This window comes from Pristiophorus japonicus, chromosome 1, assembly GCF_044704955.1.
Source record: "Pristiophorus japonicus isolate sPriJap1 chromosome 1, sPriJap1.hap1, whole genome shotgun sequence".
Classification (NCBI taxonomy): Eukaryota; Metazoa; Chordata; class Chondrichthyes; family Pristiophoridae; genus Pristiophorus; species Pristiophorus japonicus.
The window spans coordinates 486,811,867-486,831,995 of NC_091977.1; the positions used below are offsets into that span (position 1 = coordinate 486,811,867).

Below are 20,129 nucleotides of genomic sequence, written 5' to 3' on the forward strand. Positions count from 1 at the left end.
CGAGCGTGAAGAGGTCAGGCGCAGGCAGCGGAAGGAGCGTGCGGCAAATCAGTCCCACCCCTCCCTTCCCCCAACGAATGTCTGTCCCACCTGTGGCAGGGTCTGTGGCTCTCGCATTAGACTGTTCAGCCACCAAAGTACTCACTTTAGGAGTGGAAGCAAGTCTTCCTCGATTCCGAGGGACTGCCTATGAGGGCATAAATCTCATTTAAATATTGTAACCTGACAGCTCTGGCTCTCCTTTAATCAGAGATAATAAAACGAGTGGTCGCCAATGCAGGGCACGGGGTGGGGAATCCAGGGCCGCTGAGACTTTCTGTTGCATCTTGTAGAGTACCACACGGTGTGCGTGTGTGCATGCAATGCCAAGTGCAGAAGGATGAGGCGGTGCGCGCCACGTCATGGTTTCTTGGTGCTCATGTTACATTGACGCAAGCATGCTGAACTTTCACACGGAAAAACAGAAGAGCGAGTGAAAGCTGGCGGCGGAGGCTAAACAAGTTTGGAGACTGCAGAAAGTAAAGGAGCAAGCTTGGAGTGGAGATTGCCATTGATTTATTTGCAAAGGAGGAAAAAAAGAGTTTTAAAAAAAACCAGAGAAGGCTTTTGCTTCACCCCCCTTCTTTTCTTTGGCAGAGAGTGGCACCTGTCCCCTTTGAGCTCAGGCTTCCCTCAGCTGTACCCCTAGAGCAGGAGAGGATCCCCCACCCCCTCACTTCATGTCACCAGAGCTCGGGGAGCTGGTTCCTGTAATCTCAACAACACAAAAAAACAAGTCCCAATAAAGAGGAAGGCACTCCGGACGTGAGCAAGTGAGAGAGAGAGAGAGGGCGAGAAAAATACCCACAGCAGAAAACACGACGATCAAATTGAGCTGCAGACTTGAGGTAAAATAAGTTTTTTCTTTAGATACTTTCAACAACTTTTCTGGGTGGTGTATAAACATTCTTCAAATTTGGAAACATTTTGAGGTGCAAGTGAGACGAGCGGCTGTTTCAATTTTTTTTATTTTATATATAGCTACAACATGTTGTCAAAGTGTCGAGCTGTTTCTGTTTTGCAATCTTTCCAACTTGTCCAGGAAGTAAGCATCGACTTGCATTGCTGCAATATTTTCTGTCACGTTCGGCTACTTTGTAACAAAAACTTAAGAAAGTTGCACTTGCATTTTAAGGCATTTCTTCAAAAGGAAATTGTGTGTGTGCGTGTTCAAGAGGCTAATTTAAATTTGCAGCCTGTTCCCAGAATGTTGATGTTCTAATAGAGGCCTCACTGTGTGCATAGTATGTAGCTAATGTGTGTTTGTATTTATTTTAAAAAAAAATGAAATGTTACCTTTATTTTCCTGTAACTTCGTGTTTTCAGCAGAGGCGCAGCCAAGTATGAATATTTTAGGGTAGTTGTTGGGAGGGGAGAGGCGGTGAAATTCTGGGATTTGGACAGAGGACATCCCTAGTGGCAAAATGTTTGTGCTGGGGCGAGGATATGTGCCCCGCGGTTGTACAGACGTAAGGAAAGAACTGGTTATACATTTGTACATAGATTTTTTGGATTTGGAGAGGGGGACATATAACCCCTTGTATAAAAAGTTGAGGGGCACATCCTTGTCTCCTCCCTCCAGTATTTACATCAATAACTTGGAGTAATGATTGTGCAATAACAAAATATTTTTCTAATCTTTATGGCACATTGCGGCGTATTTATTGCATATTGCAGCTCATAGTGTCCATTCCTCTAGTGCATTTTATTTTCTGACCGAGCAGGACAATTATGCTGGTTCCATGTTGCCTTTAGGGGAGAATAACACAAAAAACAATCAAGCAGTTGTATAGTGAAACTTTGAAAGTTTTGTGGACAAGTGTGCGTGGCCCCATTTTTTCTTTGTGGATGTGGAGTGACCTTGTATCAATTTTGCACATGCTGAATCGGGCCTGCTTGACACGTTTTTATAAAAGCCTAAACCCCATTTGGTGTTTAACAGCTCTTAGAACCTTGCTTAAAATATATTCCTTTAGTGAGTTCATTTGGGTGTAACAAACACAAGTTATACCCTATTGTTCTTAGTTATAGTCATAGTACCAACCATCACTTCACTTAATAATACCATTACTTATCCGCTCAATGCCATATTCAATTTGAATGACTGAACTCAACCATTATGTGCTGAGTATAAAATTAGGTGACAATGACAAACTTGGGGCCACGACGTGTACAGACTGCGCTTGTGGTGTAGTTGGCAGCTCTTGAGTGCAGGTAGCAGGTTTGTTGCTGCTCAACCTCTCCTCACCGGGTGGTGTTCTGCTCAATTCTGGTGGCAGCATGTTGCTAAACTGTACCTTCAAACTTATGTTCCCACCAGCATTTAACTTAGATTTCTCAATATATATATTTTTAAAAAGATCGCCAGAGTTTAGTTGATTAGTTTGTCCTGATTTTAGTGCTGGGTAGTAAAAAAGAAAAGACTTGCATTTATATAGCACCTTTTACAACTATCGGACGTCCCAAAGCGCTTTAAAGCTAATGAAGTACATTTTGAAGAGTAGTCACTGTTATAATGTAGGAAATGTAGCTGCCAATTTGTGCACAGCAAGCTCCCACAAACAGCAATGTGATAATGACCAGATAATCTATTTCAGTGACATCAGTTGAGGGATAAATATTGGCCAGGCCACTGGGGATATCTCTCCAGCTCTTCTCTGAAATAGTGCCAAGGGATCTTTTGCATCCACCTAAGAGAGCAGAACAGTTTAAAATCTCATCTGAAAGATGGCACCTCCAACAGTGCAGCACTCCCTCAGCACTGCAGTGGAGTGTCAGCCTAGATTTTGTGCTTAAGCCTTTGGAGTGGGACTTGAACCCACAACTTTCTGATTCAGAGGCTTGGGTTCTACCAATTGAGCCACAGCAGAAATTTGCCCCCTTCCCCCTAAATGGCAGTGGATGCTGGGACAATTGAAGTTTTCAAGACTGTGGTGGATAGTTTTTAGTTAGGTAAGGGTATCGAGGGACATGAAACAAAGGTAGGAAAATGGAGCTGAGGTGTAAATCAACCGTGATCTAATTGAATGGCAGAGCAGGCACCAGGGGCTGAATGTCCTATTCGTGTTCCAAATGTTGTTATGTTACTATGTTTTACTTTAAATTTTCTTTTTGTACTAATTCTGATGGTGAAGATGTTTTCTGGTCTCTGTGCTTCAATTATTTTTTTTTTAAAACCTAAAACCCCCACAAGGGAATCCCCTTGTTAAATCCCTCTACCTGTCCACTTCCTTAAAACACACCTCTTTGACCAAGCTTTTAGTCACTCCTAATGTCTTCTTCTTTGGCTCAGTGTCCTTTTTTAAAAATCTCAAGACATGGGACCTTTTGCAACCTTAAAATGCTATATAATTTCAAGCTGTTGCTTTGTTTTCATGTGTGTTAATGCATTTAGAATTGAGGGGGTAACATCACCATTCAATTGCAAATAGATGAACTTGATGTGTGTTTGTATGTTATTTTGTTGTTATTGCCCAACATAATTTCTAAGCTTAAATGAGTAGGGTAGAGATCAAACTAAAGCAGATTTTCTATGCTTAATTTTGGGGGAATTTTGGATTAGACGCACGTTAGACAGTGCTCATTTTCAGTTCCGTTGATTTCAATAGAGTCTTCTGTGTCTGGAAGAAATGAACAAGAACATAAGAACATAAGAAATAGGAACAAGAGTAGGCCATACGGCCCCTCGAGCCTGCTCCGCCATTCAGTAAGATCATGGCTGATCTGATCATGGATTCAGCTCCACTTCCCCGTCCGCTCCCCATAACCCCTTATCTCCTTATCGCTCAAGAACCTGTCTATTTCTGTCTTAAATTTATTCATTGTCCCATATTCCACAGCTCTCCGAGGCAGCAAATTCCACAGATTTACAACCCTCTGAGAGAAGAAATTCCTCCTCATCTCTGTTTTAAATGGGCGGCCTCTTATTCTAAGATTGTCCTCTAGTTCTAGTCTCCCCATCAGTGGAAACATCCTCTCTGCATCCACCTTGTCAAGCCCCCTCATAATTTTACACGTTTCGATAAGGTCACCTCTCATTCTTCTGAACTCCAATGAGTAGAGGCCCAACCTACTCAATCTTTCCTCATAAGTCAACCCCGTCATCCCCGGAATCAACCTAGTGAACCTTTTCTGAACTGCCTCCAAAGCAAGTATATCCTTTTGTAAATATGGAAACCAAAACTGCATGCAGTATTCCAGGTGTGGCCTCACCAATACTTTATATAGCTGTAGCAAGACTTCCCTGCTTTTATACTCCATCCCCTTTGCAATAAAGGCCAAGATACCATTGTCCTTCCTGATCATTTGCTGTACCTGCATACTATCCTTTTGTGTTTCATGTACAAGTACCCCCAGGTCCCGCTGTACTGTGGCACTTTGCATTCTTTCTCCATTTAAATAATAACTTGCTCTTTGATTTTTTTCTGCCAAAGTGCATGACCTCACACTTTCCAACATTATACTCCATCTGCCAAATTTTTGCCCACTCACTTAGCCTGTCTATGTCCTTTTACAGATTTTTTGTGTCCTCCTCACACATTGCTTTTCCTCCCATCTTTGTATCATCAGCAAACTTACCTACGTTACTCAGTCATTAATATAGATTGTTAATAGTTGGGGTCCCAGCACTGATCCCCACTAGCTACTGGTTGCCAACCAGAGAATGAACCATTTATCCCAGCTCTCTGTTCTCTGTTAGTTAGCCAGTCCTCTATCCATGCTAATATATTGCCCCCAACCCCGTGAACTTTTATCTTGTGCAGTAACCTTTTATGTGGCACCTTGTCAAATGCCTTCTGGAAGTCCAAACACACCATATCCACTGGTTCCCCTTTATCCACCCTGTTCGTTACATCCTCAAAGAACTCCAGCAAATTTGTCAAACATGACTTCTCCTTCATAAATTCATGCTGACTCTGCCTGACCGAATTTTGCTGATCCAAATGTCCTGCTACTGCCTCTTTAATAATGGACTCCAACATTTTCCCAACCACAGACTTCAAGTACCATTTTTCCCCATGTTTTCTTCCATGACATTGGCTCCTTGTGTATGAGTTGGCCCCTTTTCTGAAGGATCTGCAAACAGCAATGTAGTCACTTAAATACAACAACAGCAACAAATTATATTTATATATCACCTTTAACACAATAAAACGTCCCAAGGTGCTGCGCAGAGATGTTATCAAAAACAAAGCAAAATTTGACACCGAGCCATAAGAAGAACTGTTCGAGAAGATGACCAAATGTTTGGTCGAAGAGGTAGATTTTAAGGAGTATCTTAAAGGAGGAAAGGGAAGTGGAGAGGCAGAGAGATGTAGGGAGGGAATTCCATAGCTTAGGACCTAGACAGCTGAAGGCAAAACCGCCAATAGTGGAGCATTTCAAATTGGGGATGTTCAAAAGACCAGAATAGGCAGAGCAAGGAGGTCCAGGGGGATTATATGGCCGGAGGAGATTACAGAGATAAGGAGGGGCGAGGCCATGGAGGGATTTAATGAGAAGGATGAGAAATTTAAAATTGAGGCGTTGCTTAGCTTGGAGCCAATGTTGGTCAGCAAGCACATGGGAGATGGGTAGGAGGGACTTGGTGTGAGTTCGCATACAGGTGGCAGGGTTTTGGATGGTAGAACGAGGGAGGCTGGCCAGGAGTGCATTGGATTACTCAAGTCCAGAGGTGATAAAGGCATGAATGAGGGTTTCAGCAGCAGATAAGATGAGGTAAGATGGGAGATTATTATGAAGGTGGAAATGGGCAGTCTTAGTGATAGAATGGATATGAGGTAGGAAGCTGAATTCATGATCAAATATGACACCAAGGTTGTGACTTGGTCAGCCTTAGACAGTTGTTGGGGAGAGAGATTGAATCAGAAAGAGTTTGTGGCGTGAACTGAAGACATTGGCTTCAGTCTTCCCGATATTTAATTGGAGGAAATTTCTGCTCATCCAGTGCTGGATGTCGATCAAGCAGTCTGATAGTATAGAGACAGTGAAGGGTTTGAGAGAGGCGGAGCTGGGTATAATCATCATACATGTGAAAACTCACATTGTATTGTTGGATGATGTCACCGAGGGGCAACATCTAGATGAGAAATGGGATGGGGTCAAGTATTGATCCTTGGGGGACACCAGAGGTGGCAGTGTTGGATCAAGAGAAGCCATTGCAGGTGATTTTATGGTTATGGTTGTAAAGTAAGGAATTAAAGCAGACGAGTACAGTCCCATCCACCTGGACGACGGTGGAGAGGCGTTGGAGTAGAATTTTGTGATCAACTGTGTCAAAGGCTGCAGGCAGGTCCAGAAAGACGAGAAGGGATAGATTACCTTTGTTGCAGTCAATTAGGATGTCGGGTATGACCTTGGTAAGAACAGTTTCCGTGCTGTGGCGGGGAAGCCTGATTGGAAGGATTCAAACAAGCAGTTTTGGAAAAGGTGGGCATTGATTTGGAAGGCGACGACATGTTCAAGAACTTTGGAGAGAAAATAATGGTCTGAACATTGCAATCTCTCACTTCTACCTATCCTCTCCACTCCATAAGGCATTGCCTCATGCTGGGACAATGGGTCACCCACTGGTATCTTGGTCACGTGGCTTTTCAAGTTATACCTAAAAAGTGGCTATTGGACCACAGAAGGCATCACAGCTGAGCCTGACCCTGAGCTCGTCTGATATCCAGAGGTGTGCACTTTCCAGCAGGAATCAATATATTGTGATTGGGAGCCAGGACACTGGCAGTATTTTTTGTCTCCTTAGTAAGGAGAACTGAGATAAATTGTAGCAGCCCATACTGCCACCCTGCCTTGAAACATAACAAGGCCATGCAGGCTGAGAACTGAAATTGGGATGATCTTTTGGTCTGTATGACTCAGCTCCTTGATGGTTTTAACGACTGACTAATAGCTGGACTTTTCCTGGGCATTTTATACTTTATTAATATATGTTTACTCATATTTAGATGGGGGGAGGCCATCTTAGACTGGGTGTTGTGTAATGAGAGAGGATTAATTAGCAATCTCGTTGTGCGAGGCCCCTTGGGGAAGAGTGACCATAATATGGTGGAATTCTGCATTAGGATGGAGAATGAAACAGTTAATTCAGAGACCATGGTCCAGAACTTCAAGAAGGCTAACTTTGAAGGTATGAGGCGTGAATTGGCTAGGATAGATTGGCGAATGATACTGAAGGGGTTGACTGTGGATGGGCAATGGCAGACATTTAGAGACCGCATGGATGAACTACAACAATTGTACATTCCTGTCTGTCGTAAAAATAAAAAAGGGAAGGTGGCTCAACCGTGGCTATCAAGGGAAATCAGGGATAGTATTAAAGCCAAGGAAGTGGCATACAAATTGGCCAGAAATAGCAGAGAACCCGGGGACTGGGAGAAATTTAGAACTCAGCAGAGGAGGACAAAGGGTTTGATTAGGGCAGGGAAAATGAAGTATGAGAAGAAGCTTGCAGGGAACATTAAGACGGATTGCAAAAGTTTCTATAGATATGTAAAGAGAAAAAGGTTAGTAAAGACAAACGTAGGTCCCCTGCAGTCAGAATCAGGGGAAGTCATAACGGGGAACAAAGAAATGGCGGACCAATTGAACAAGTACTTTGGTTCGGTATTCACTGAGGAGGACACAAACAACCTTCCGGATATAAAAGGGGTCGGAGGGTCGAGTAAGGAGGAGGAACTGAGGGAAATCCTTATTAGTCGGGAAATTGTGTTGGGGAAATTGATGGGATTGAAGGCCGATAAATCCCCAGGGCCTGATGGACTGCATCCCAGAGTACTTAAGGAGCTGGCCTTGGAAATAGTGGATGTATTGACAGTCATTTTCCAACATTCCATTGACTCTGGATCAGTTCCTATGGAGTGGAGGGTAGCCAATGTAACCTCACTTTTTAAAAAAGGAGGGAGAGAGAAAACAGGGAATTACAGACCGGTCAGCCTGACATCGGTAGTGGGTAAAATGATGGAATCAATTATTAAGGATGTCATAGCAGTGCATTTGGAAAGAGGTAATATGATAGGTCCAAGTCAGCATGGATTTGTGAAAGGGAAATCATGCTTGACAAATCTTCTGGAATTTTTTGAGGATGTTTCCAGTAGAGTGGACAAGGGAGAACCAGTTGATGTGGTATATTTGGACTTTCAGAAGGCTTTCGACAAGGTCCCACACAAGAGATTAATGTGCAAAGTTAAAGCACATGGGATTGGGGGTAGTGTGCTGACATGGATTGAGAACTGGTTGTCAGACAGGAAGCAAAGAGTAGGAGTAAATGGGGACTTTTCAGAATGGCAGGCAGTGACTAGTGGGGTACCGCAAGGTTCTGTGCTGGGGCCCCAGCTGTTTACACTGTACATTAATGATTTAGACGAGGGGATTAAATGTACTATCTCCAAATTTGCGGATGATACTAAGTTGGGTGGCAGTGTGAGCTGCAAGGAGGATTCTATGAGGCTGCAGAGCGACTTGGATAGGTTAGGTGAGTGGGCAAATGCATGGCAGATGAAGTATAATGTGGATAAATGTGAGGTTATCCACTTTGGTGGTAAAAACAGAGAGACAGACTATTATCTGAATGGTGACAGATTAGGAAAAGGGCAGGTGCAAAGAGACCTGGGTGTCATGGTACATCAGTCATTGAAGGTTGGCATGCAGGTACAGCAGGCGGTTAAGAAAGCAAATGGCATGTTGGCCTTCATAGCGAGGGGATTTGAGTACAGGGGCAGGGAGGTGTTGCTACAATTGTACAGGGCCTTGGTGAGGCCACACCTGGAGTATTGTGTACAGTTTTGGTCTCCTAACCTGAGGAAGGACAGTCTTGCTATTGAGGGAGTGCAGCGAAGGTTCACCAGACTGATTCCCGGGATGGCGGGACTGACCTATCAAGAAAGACTGGATCAACTGGGCTTGTATTCACTGGAGTTCAGAAGAATGAGAGGGGACCTCATAGAAACGTTTAAAATTCTGACGGGGTTGGACAGGTTAGATGCAGGAAGAATGTTCCCAATGTTGGGGAAGTCCAGAACCAGGGGACACAGTCTAAGGATAAGGGGGAAGCCATTTAGGACCGAGATGAGGAGGAATTTCTTCACCCAGAGAGTGGTGAACCTGTGGAATTCTCTACCACAGAAAGTTGTTGAGGCCAATTCACTAAATATATTCAAAAAGGAGCTAGATGAAGTCCTTACTGCTAGGGGAATCAAGGGGTATGGTGAGAAAGCAGGAATGGGGTACTGAAGTTGCATGTTCAGCCATGAACTCATTGAATGGCGGTGCAGGCTAGAAGGGCCGAATGGCCTACTCCTGCACCTATTTTCTATGTTTCTATGTTTCTAATAGAAATAACAATTGGAAGTCAAAATGACACCCAGCAGTTCCTGGCAAATTTTAGGCTCAAATTACAAGTTGGATAGGCAGTCAGACCTAGGACTCTGATCCATATGAGCAGAGTTGCTCATGCTACAAACCACAGAGTGATCCTGAAGTGATTTATGGATGTTAACACACAACCGAGATTTAATGATACAGGTACCTCCTAATAGGCTGACAGCTATTTTCTTTGTAATATATAATGTGCCTGTTAACTGATATACATCCACCCACAGATTGTAAGTGCAGAATAGTGCAGTCTCGTGTCAAAATAATAGCCTGGTTTCCTTAAATTGTTTTATTGGGTAAAAGAAGTTAGGGAGACATTTCAATTTGTTTTCTCCTTGAAACCTCTGTGGAAATCGATTTCCTTGAGGACAGATGAGGTCGTGGAAGACCTGAGACAGTGCGCAATGTAGAAGGCATGTGGAAAGTTATGGGCTTTGGAAGGCTGAACGCTCCTTGCTAAAGGGGATGATTTTAACTCCTGAGCGATATTAACTGCCATTACCTCTTTTACATCCTGCTGAAATGGATGTAAAGAGGTAGTTAGCTGGATGTTAGCAGGTGAAGTTAAGGTGGCTGGGAGGTGCGGTGGGAGGGGTTTAGCAGGGTCTCGCGGATGGGAAGAAGGGGCAGCAGAAGCACAGACTTTCCTTATGGGACCCGAGGGAGCACTCTTGCTCCTCCTGGCCCTACAAAGATAAGTTTTTTTTGGGGGACATCTGCTTCTTCCCTGACAGGTTTTCCTGAGTGGGTTTCCCACGGAGGGCGACCCACTCCATACGCCATTAGGACCCCGATTAGCATTTATTAATCTGGCGGGCGCCTCAGCTGTCCGCAAAAACCACCAGGTTAAACCTGCTGCGTGGTGGAAATGGAATGGCAAATAGAGCCACTCAATTTGAACTCTCATTCCTCCCAGTTTCTGCCAGGTGGAGGGAGTTAAAATCCGCCCAATATTTCCCTGCAATTCTGTTCCTCTATTCAAAGCACCGCAACTGTGTACCATTTTAAAGGGGGTGCAGAACAGGTGGACGTTCATAAGGCTGTTAAAAAGGCATGTGGGATCCTGGCTTATAAATAGAGCAGTGTACAAAGTTATGGCAAAGCTTTATAAATCTCTGGTTAGGCCTCAGTTGGAGTATTGTGCTTAATTCTGGGCACCACATTTTAAGGCTGTCAAAGTCTTGGAGAGGGTGCACAGGAGATTTATTAGAACAGTGCCAGGGATGAGGGACTTTAGTAGTGTGGAGAGATAAGAAAAGCTGAGAGCAGAGACTGTTGTGGGGAGATTTAATAGAGGTATTCAAAATGATATGGGGTTTTGATATAGTAGACAGGGAGAAAAAGTTTCCACTGACAGGAGGGTCAGTAACCAGAGGATATAGATTTAAGATAATTGTCAAAAGAACCAGAAGGGAGATGAGAATTTTTTTAATGTAGCGAGTGGTTATGATCTGGAATGTATTGCTTGAAAGGATGGTGGAAGCAACAACAACAACTTGTATTTATATAGTGCTTTTAACGTAATGAAACGTCCCAAAGCGCTTCACAGGAGTATTATGGGATAAAAACATTTGACACCGAGCCGCATAAGTAGAAATTAGCGCAGGTGAACAAAAGCTTGGTCAAAAAGGCAGGTTTTAAGGAGTGTCTTGAAGGAGGAAAGAGAGGCGGAGAGGTTTAGGCAGGGAGTTCCAAAGCTTGGGGCCCAGGCAACAGAAGGCACGGCCACCAATGGTTGAGTGATTATAATCAGGGATGCTCAAGAGGGCAGAATTAGAGGAGCAGAGGAAGCAAATTCAGTAATAACTTTCAAAAGGGAATTGGATATATACTTGTAAAGGAAACGTTTTCAGAGCTCTGGGGAAAGAGCAGGGGAGCGGAACCAACTGAATGGCTCTTTCAAAGATCTGGCACAAGCACAATGGGCAAATTGGACTAATTATGTGCTGTAAGATTCTATGATAAGTGCCCATTCTTGGAGTGCGAGCCTGAACAGTGAGTACCAGCAGGCTATTCGACTACAGGGAAGACACTTCATTTGAGCCGATGTTCACATTTCACCAATAGTCACAACTGTTAAAAGTCAACCATAGCAGAGGCCACCTAACCCAGCAGAGTCTAAATGTGGGACATTGCCACATTAAAGAATGAAAGAAAGACTTACATTCATATTGTGCCTCTCATAACCTTAGGACTTCCCAAAGTTTCACTGCCAGTGAAGTACATTTGAAGTGTGGTCACTATTGTAATGTAGGAAATATGGGTGCCAATGTTTGCTTACCCATCAAAGTTTAATGATGAAGTTTAAAAAGTTAGACTGCTTGAGTTATATTGTAAATGATGCAGACTGTTCTGCAGCATGCCGCAAGGTTCAGTGCTGGGACCCCAGCTATTTACAATATACATTAATGATTTAGACGAAGGAATTGAATATAATATCTCCAAGTTTGCAGATGACACTAAGCTGTGAGGAGGATGCTAAGAGGCTGCAGGGTGACTTGGACAGGTTAGGATAATGGGCAAATGCATGGCAGATGCAGTATAATATGGATAAATGTGAGGTTATCCACTTTGGTGGCAAAATCAGGAAGGCAGATTATTATCTGAATGGTGACAGATTAGGAAAGGGGGAGGTGCAACGAGACCTGGGTGTCATGGTACATCAGTCATTGAAAGTTGGTATGCAGGTACAGCAGGCAGTAAAGAAAGAAAATGGCATATTGGCCTTCATAGCGAGAGGATTTGAGTATAGGAGCAGGGAGGCCTTACTGCACTTGTACAGGGTCTTGGTGAGACCACACCTTGAGTATTGTGTGCAGTTTTGGTCTCCTAATCGGAGGAAGGACGTGCTTGTTATTGAGGGAGTGCAGCGAAGGTTCACCAGACTAATTCCCGGGATGGCAGGACTGACAGATATGAAGAAAGACTGGATCGGCTAGGCTTATACTCTCTGGAATTTAGAAGAATGAGAGGGGATCTCATAGAAACATATAAAATTATGAAGGGATTGAACAGATTAGATACAGGAAGAATGTTTCGGGTGTTGGGGAAGTCCAGAACCAGGGGTCACAGCCTAAGGATAAGTGGTAAGCCATATAGGACCGAGATGAGGAGAAACGTTTTCACCCAGAGAGTGGTGAACCTGTGGAATTCTCCACCACAGAAAGTTGTTGAGTCCAGTTTGTTGGATATATTCAAGAGGGAGTTAGATGTGGCCCTTACGGATAAAGGGATCAGGGGTATGGAGAGAAGGCGGGAGTGGGGTACTGAAGTTGCATGATCAGCCATGATCATATTGAATGGTGGTGCAGGCTCGAAGGGCCGAATGGCCTGCACCTGCACCTATTTTCTATGTATCTATGTTTTTGAGTCGGAATTTGATGCACCTTAAAACTGCTCATTAAGTTTTTGCATCAATGCAGTGTCAAAAGCCAATGCCATAAGATCATCAATTGAAACAATTTGACTCTAACCCCTATGATGCATGTTGTAGTGGTATGACCTGCCTGCCTTTTGGGCAAGTGGAGCATGGCTTAGCATGGCTGGGGATGGAGAAGGAGGAGAAAAATGGATGTGTTTTGAGCACTTCATTTTACTTTCCTGCCTGTTTTCTCTCCTCTCTCTTTTCCTAAATATGTCAGTACAGTTCCACATATGCCATTTTCCATCTTGTACATCACCAAAGTGGCCATCATTCACGTAGGAGCCTTAACAATGAGGTGTCTAAGGTGTTTTGACATTCAGAGGCATCACAGCTGATCTTGATCACGCCCTTGTCCATACACACACTTCTCCCAGGGGTTGCTCAATAACAATTAGGAGAGAGTGTCCTGGGATGATTTCCCCACCATGTTCTCGGAAAACTTGAGATAATTGTGTCATCTCTATCACTGTCCCAGAGTTCAGTTTACTCCGAACTGACTAGAAATTGACTACGAGATCTTCCTGGCCTGCATGGCTCAGTTGTTCACTGGATCACCTTTGATAAAACATTAGGGGAGCCTAGAGGAGCTCATTTGTTGTTTTTAAATTTTAAAGAATCTGCCTGATGTTCAGAGATATGCAAGTTTTAAAGTTACAGCAGCTGAACAAAAGAAAATGTATGAGTCAGAACTGAGTGCACAAAGAGCCCTTAGGAATAAGTGTGCTGTCATTGTCTTAACAACATGTGGCCCACTTCTAATCTTTTTTGACTGTGGATAGTGGGTGAATTCCAAGAAATAGAGAAGTTGAGCGAGATAATGATAGTGTAAATCTGATGACTGCATCATCATCATCATCATCATCATAGGCGGTCCCTCGTATCGAGGATGACTTGCTGTAGTGTGCACACATATCGCAGTGTGGGCTGGCCCATGCTGCACCAGGGCCCTCGCCTCTCTTGGGCCCCGATCACATCGCTCCACGATCACTTGCCGCTCCTTCACCTCGACCTCGCCGTACCCTCGCTGCGCCTGGTGTACCTGACCATGGTCCAATCACCGACCTGGGTTATGGTGTCGTCCAATCCAGTCGCCCTCTTCCCTACCGTCACCCTCCTGCACCAGCTCGCACTGCTCCCTGAAGTGGTACGCCACCAGACTATATGTATCCATGTATTTTCTTGACTATTGCAAGAAAATTTAAGTCTAGACGTGACTGCAGTAGTGGTGCACAAGCATTTAATGCATTCATATGACATTCCTTTCTCTACTCTTTAAATAGAGGCGTTGACTTATTAAATAGGTTAAAGAATGCATACACTAGCATATGCTAATCACAATTTCTAGACTTGGGATTGGTAGAACACTGCAACTGCAAAAGAAAGAAAAAACTGGCAGTTATATGGGACTTTTCACGACACCTCAAAGCATTTTGCAGCCAATGAAGTTCTTTTGAAGTGTAATCACTATTGTAATGTAGGAAACACAGCAAGTCAATTAGCGCACAACAAGGACCCACAAACAGCAATGAGATAATGACCAGATAATTTGTTTTAGTGATGTCGGTTGAGGTATAAATAATGGCCAGGTCACCAGGGAAAACACCCCTGCTCTTCTTCGAAATAGTGCCATGGAATCTTTTCGTCCATCTGACTCATCTGAAAGATGGCACCTCCGACAGTGCAGAACTCCCTCAGAAGTGCACTGGAGTGTCAGCCTGGATTATGTGCTCCAGTCTTTGGAATGGAACTTGAACCCACAGCCTTCTGACTCCGATGCGAGAGTTGCACCACTGAACCAAGGCTGACATAGCTGGTTTCAGCTTTGAACCAGCAGTAAACTGGCGGACGTGAGAGCCAACCTGATTCCAGAGAGAAACAGTATGAGACTCCCATCGTTTTGGTTTGATGGCACATGAAGTGTAAATCCAGTGCGGTGTCAAACCTGGTTTTGCAAAGCGATTGGGAATTGTCTCCTCTCCATTTTATAAATGTTTAATTTTATAACTGCTAGCAGAGAGCTCAGCATGTGCGCATCCCTCTCCTGCACGGGACAGTTATAGTCCCAGCGAGGCAGGAGTTTGGTCATTTAAACACTGTTCTGGCTGGCTTAAACCTGAACTGTTTTCAGACGTAGCTACACTGTAAACATATCTTTAATGAATGATTTAAAAAAAAAATGTAGCAAGATACATAAAGTTGTGCAAGCTGTGAGTTTGGTAGCCTTGTAACAGTGTACCAGATTTAGACAAGGTAACACTGGGTGGTGTGCAATGCTTCTCCATATGCTGCAGCCGATTACATTTTTTAGCCATGGCACCATATTGAGGAAATGTTACGGTTTGTGTTTACACTTAATGCAGGCAATAAAAAGGTAAACATGGTGATTGGGCTGTAGAAGTTTACAGTATGGAAGGAGGCCATTTGGCAGCTCATGTCTATTCCTGCTCTTTGCAAGAGCAATCCAGAACTAATCCCACTGCTCCACTCTCTCCCCATAGCCCTGTCCTCAGTTGCTCACTCTTTTAGTAACAATTATAAATTGATGATACTTCACCACTGATTCCCCAAGCAGAGGAAATATTTTTTTCCTAGTCACCCTATCCGAACCTTTGATAATTTTAAAAACCTCGATTATATCTCCTCTTGGCTTTCTCTGCTCCAGTGGAAATAGTCTTTTGAGATACTGTAATGTGAATGATTTAGACCCTGAAATTACATGATGTCAACATTAACCCGTTTGGATTAACAGCTCTGTTAAAATAACAAGCAAAGCAAGTTCACAAGATCATCTGCGACTGCAACCCTGAGCACCCTGCTGCCTGCTACCTCAGTTCTCTGTACCACTCCTACTCTGAGCTCTGTCTTTAGTTTTTTACACAGTTTCAGTGAAGCTCAATGTAAGCTAGAGGAACAGCACTATGGGGGTGACATTGGTGTGCGGTGCGTCCATTTTACGAGTGCAAAGCATGCCAATTTAGCAGTGGGACAGCTTGCGCTCGATCTATCCAGGCGTTGGTCCCACTGCTAAATTGATTTGGACCATTTTTCGGGGCATCTCCTTCTGTTTGTCTCACTGCATTCAAGCTGCACTGAGACAAGACCATGAAGCGTGCCTCCATATTCAGTGACTCAAATCAGTCCAGATTGAACTGCATGCTATTGCTTCTCCTACGTAACACTGTGAACAGGCATTTCATTCATTATTATGGAGAGACACTGCTCACAATTTGGAACATTTATAGGAATTTATGACAGTGAATACTTAATAAATATATTACTAATAGAGACTCAATTTCTTTAACCCTTAGGGACAGAAATTTAGGTGCGCTAGCATGAGTTTTTAGCTGGTACTTAGTGCTGGAACTCAAAGTCCTACAGGAAATGGATCATAATGGGACAGGCCTTAGACTCAAAGCCAGGCTGACTGGCTGAAAATGGGTCGGAAGGCCCGCCCGCCACTGCCAATCAATATGGTGACGTCACAGCGCGTGTGCGTCATCACGCTATCTCCCCTCCGTTACAAGGGAGAGATTTTGGCTATTTTTTTAACTTTGGCCACTCGAGAGGTGCCAGGCTATCCCTTGGTGGCCCGGCTGAACCTGGGGTCAGTATTTTGCCGGCCGATTGGCAAGTTGTCCAGCAAAAATTCTTGAACTGCGGCTGAGGCAGTGGGCCCTTCCTTTCCCTTCCCATGCTGTTGGCCCCACAGTCACTCTGCAGAGGTGCACCGACAGAGAAACTTATCAGGGACACCGCGCGACAGGGGATCCATGGAGTGAGGTGAAAATTACTAGGTAAGTATTTTTATTGTTTTATTAATTTTACTGGCGGTGGTACCACTTGGGCGATATGGGGTCCAAGCTAAAAAATCGCGGACCTGAATTTAGATCTGGTTGACCTGTTGACCCTAAAGCGGCGGCCACTCGATTTTTCAGAATGACCGCCGCAAACGGGCACTAACGGGTCTCTTTGAGACCCTGAACTTTGGCCCCTTAGTCTTTGAAATTATACTGAAATATCAGAGCACAAACACGTGCTGAGTGAAATTCCTTAGTTCACTATTTTAACAGTAGCATTCATGAGTTTATGTTAAACAGTTTAGCATCGCCATTTAAATCAACAATGGAATTCACATGAACATGTTAAGTAGTTATTTAATGGTGCTGAAATTCCGATGTCGCGGGTCGTGCGAAGTTTCTACGGACCCGGGAAGGCATCGGAAAAGCCGTTTTTCAGCACGCAATGCACATGCGCTGAAAACCGGCTTTTCCGAACTGTTAAGTTTTTGGCTTGACAGATCCAATGCATATTGGGAGCGAGGACACTTACAGGGCAAGATTTTCGCTATTAACGAATATCTTGCCCAGCAAATGTCCTTAAAAATCTTGTGCCTGAAAAAGCAGGCATGTAGCCTACTTTTACAGGCACAAGTGTTTAAAAATACACAAAAACATTTTAAAATAAAGTTATAAAAACACATTTTATTGTTAACAACCCTTCCCACTGCGGTAAGTTTATTTTAAGGCATAATTAAAAAAACTTTCCTGTAGTACTCTAGCTGTGGCCTAACTAGTGTTTTATACAGTTCAAAGCATAACCTCCCTGCTCGTGTATTCTATGCCTCGGCTAATAAAGGCATGTATTCTGTATGTCTTCTTAACCACCTTAATAATATGAACATATGCTCTTCCTCCACTGTGGGCGGTTTTGGGCCAGGGATTCTCAGGAGTCGGTGGGGATGTTGCACCTTGTCAAAGAGGCTTTGAGGATGTCTTCGAAGCGTTTACTCTGCCACCTGGGGCTCGCTTTCCGTGTCGAAGCTCCACGTAGAGCACTTGCTTTGGGAGTCTTGTGTCAGGCATCACCACTGTGCTCGCTGACCTACGTTGGCTCCCGGTTAAGCAACCCCTCAATTTCAAAATTCTTATCCTTGTATTCAAATCCCTCCATGGCCTCACCCCTCCCTATCTCTTTAATCTCCTCCACCCCACAACCCCCCAAGCTATCTGCACTCTTCTAATTCTGCCCTCTTGAGCAATTCTGATGATAATCACTCAATCTTGATGGCCGGGTCTTCTGTTGCCTCGGCCCGAAGCTCTGGAAATCCCTCCCTAAACCTCTCTGCCTCTCTACCTCCCTTTCCTCTTTGAAGACGTTCCTTAAAACCTACCTCTTTGACCAAGCTTTTGGCCACCTGCTCTAATTTCTCCTTATGTGGCTCCTTTTTTAATCTCATAATATTCCTGTGAAGCGTCTTAGACCTTTCACTACGTTAAAGGCGCTATATAAATACAAGTTGATGTTGTTGTGCCATTGGTGTCTTCTTGCAGGTCAGACTGTCTTCCCCAGCCACTCCACCAGCTGCTCTAGTCAAAATGCTCCTCCCCTTTAAGAGGTGCAGGCTGGCTTTAAGTAGTGCAGGCTAGCTCTAAGCAGTGCTAGCCTCGCAAGAACCTGGAACCCCTGCTGAGGCATGCAGCCACTCAAGCACATTTAACTTTGGGCTGCAATCATTTAAATTAGCACGAAGTTTGCTTGCTGCCTGCATCGGACTCAACGGACAAGGACTAATTGCGCATCACAATACCCATGCCTGGCTTTCAGGGGTTTATCGAATTTAACCCCTTTTAACTTTATAAAGACTATAATTTGATGCCAGTGATGAATGATGAGGATCATCAGGATTTTCTGATTTTACTTTGCCAAGGATGCCCATGCCAAAAACTGTCTTTTTCTTGTTTAAAACTCCGATGCTATGCACATCAGGCCCGAAATTTGGTACGGCTGGAAAGCTGGTGCTCCCCCCACCTTTTTGTGGCCATTAGCACCAACATTTTTCGTGGCTGGGACACCTCATATTCAGCTCCAAAAGTGAACAAATGGGTTCCTTAAGGAGCCAGGGTTTGCAGCAAGGCCCCTGGGGGAAGGAGGTTGGAAGGATGGCTGGTGTAAGAGGTGCAAGGAGAGCCAACAGGTTCACTGATATGGAGCTGGAGACACTGATGGACGGTGTGGAGGACAGAAGAATACTGTTTCCTGACGCGGGGAGACCTGGCAGACCGCTAGTACATAATGCATGGAGGGAGATTGCAGGGCAGGTGTCAGGCACCTTCATATATGTGAGGACGCACCCTCCCAGGAGGGTGCTGGCCAGTCTGCACCCAGCCCTTCCAGGGTGGCGATGAGTCGACGTCTCCTAGCTCTGGGGCGATGGGGATCTTCCTCCTCCTCCTCCTCCTCCTCCTCAGGTGGTACTGCTGGCTCGACCTCCAGCGGCTGTCCCCTCATGGTGGCCAGGTTGTGCAGCATGCAGCAGACTACGACGATTATGAAGACCCATTGAGGAGAGTACTGCAAGGTGCCACCAGAGCGGTCCTGGCACCAGAATCTCTGCTTAAGGATGCCTGTGCACTGCTCGATGATGCCCCTGGTGGCACAATGAGCATCATTGTAGGCATGCTCTGTCTTCCGCAGTGGAGTGAGCAGCCACTTGTCCCCAAGCAGCCAACCGCAATCCTGATTTGGGCCGGTCAAGACGGCGGGCACACTGGTCTGGCTGCTGTCTCCCTCGCCTGCTGCCTCTCTGCACGGTGTTGACACCAATGCCTTCTCATGCATGCCGCCTTGCTTCTGAGTAGGTGTACCAGGTGTCGCCCTCCCACCTACCTCCCATCCTCGGGGTGAACCCTGCCAAACATGTCTCTGCAGCCCACAGGACTCCGTTAAAAAGTCAGACCTGAAAGTTGTACAAAAGTATGCACAAACCTCTGAGCAGCACTCAGTAGGTTGAATGGAGCCAAAACAATTAATAAAACTGTATGATAAGATAAATACAGCGGATGCTGGAATCTGAAATAAAAACTCTAATTAATAAAACTATTTCCCTACCAAAGGGCCCCGATCGCGGCAAACCTTCAGCGGTGTTGCGTTCGAGCACCGACTCGAATACCCTTGCGGGGGCATTGCCTGAAGAACTCCTACCTTTTTGTTGTTAAATCCCTGTCCTGGCTACTTTTCAGCGGCCTGCACTCTGCAGACCTCAATGCTGGAAACTTACCTTTACAGCAGCTTCACCGCGTCATTTCTGGCGGAAGTGTGCACCGCTCAAATCCCCCCCCCCCCCCCACTCCCCGAGCTGAATATGGCTTGGGGAGGGAAAAGTACCCGACTGCGGCGGCTGATCAATTTATTTTGATCGGCCGCCCAAACCCCGCGGTAGCCTTCCCTTTGGGGACGGTGAATTTCGGCCCCGTCATGTTCACCGTCTTAAAATTCAATCCGTCCATGG

General features: G+C 44.8%; 1 protein-coding gene across 2 annotated transcripts in view; it reads left to right on the forward strand.

Annotated features, from left to right (window-relative positions):
* Positions 1 to 449: 449 nt before the first annotated feature.
* Positions 450 to 20,129, forward strand: part of map3k22 (mitogen-activated protein kinase kinase kinase 22) — a 168,469-nt gene continuing 148,789 nt past the window's right edge. For both annotated transcript variants that reach the window (XM_070876618.1, XM_070876628.1), the window contains exon 1: positions 450 to 887. The gene's annotated coding sequence lies outside the window, so the exon portion shown is untranslated. The remainder of the gene's footprint in view (positions 888 to 20,129) is intronic.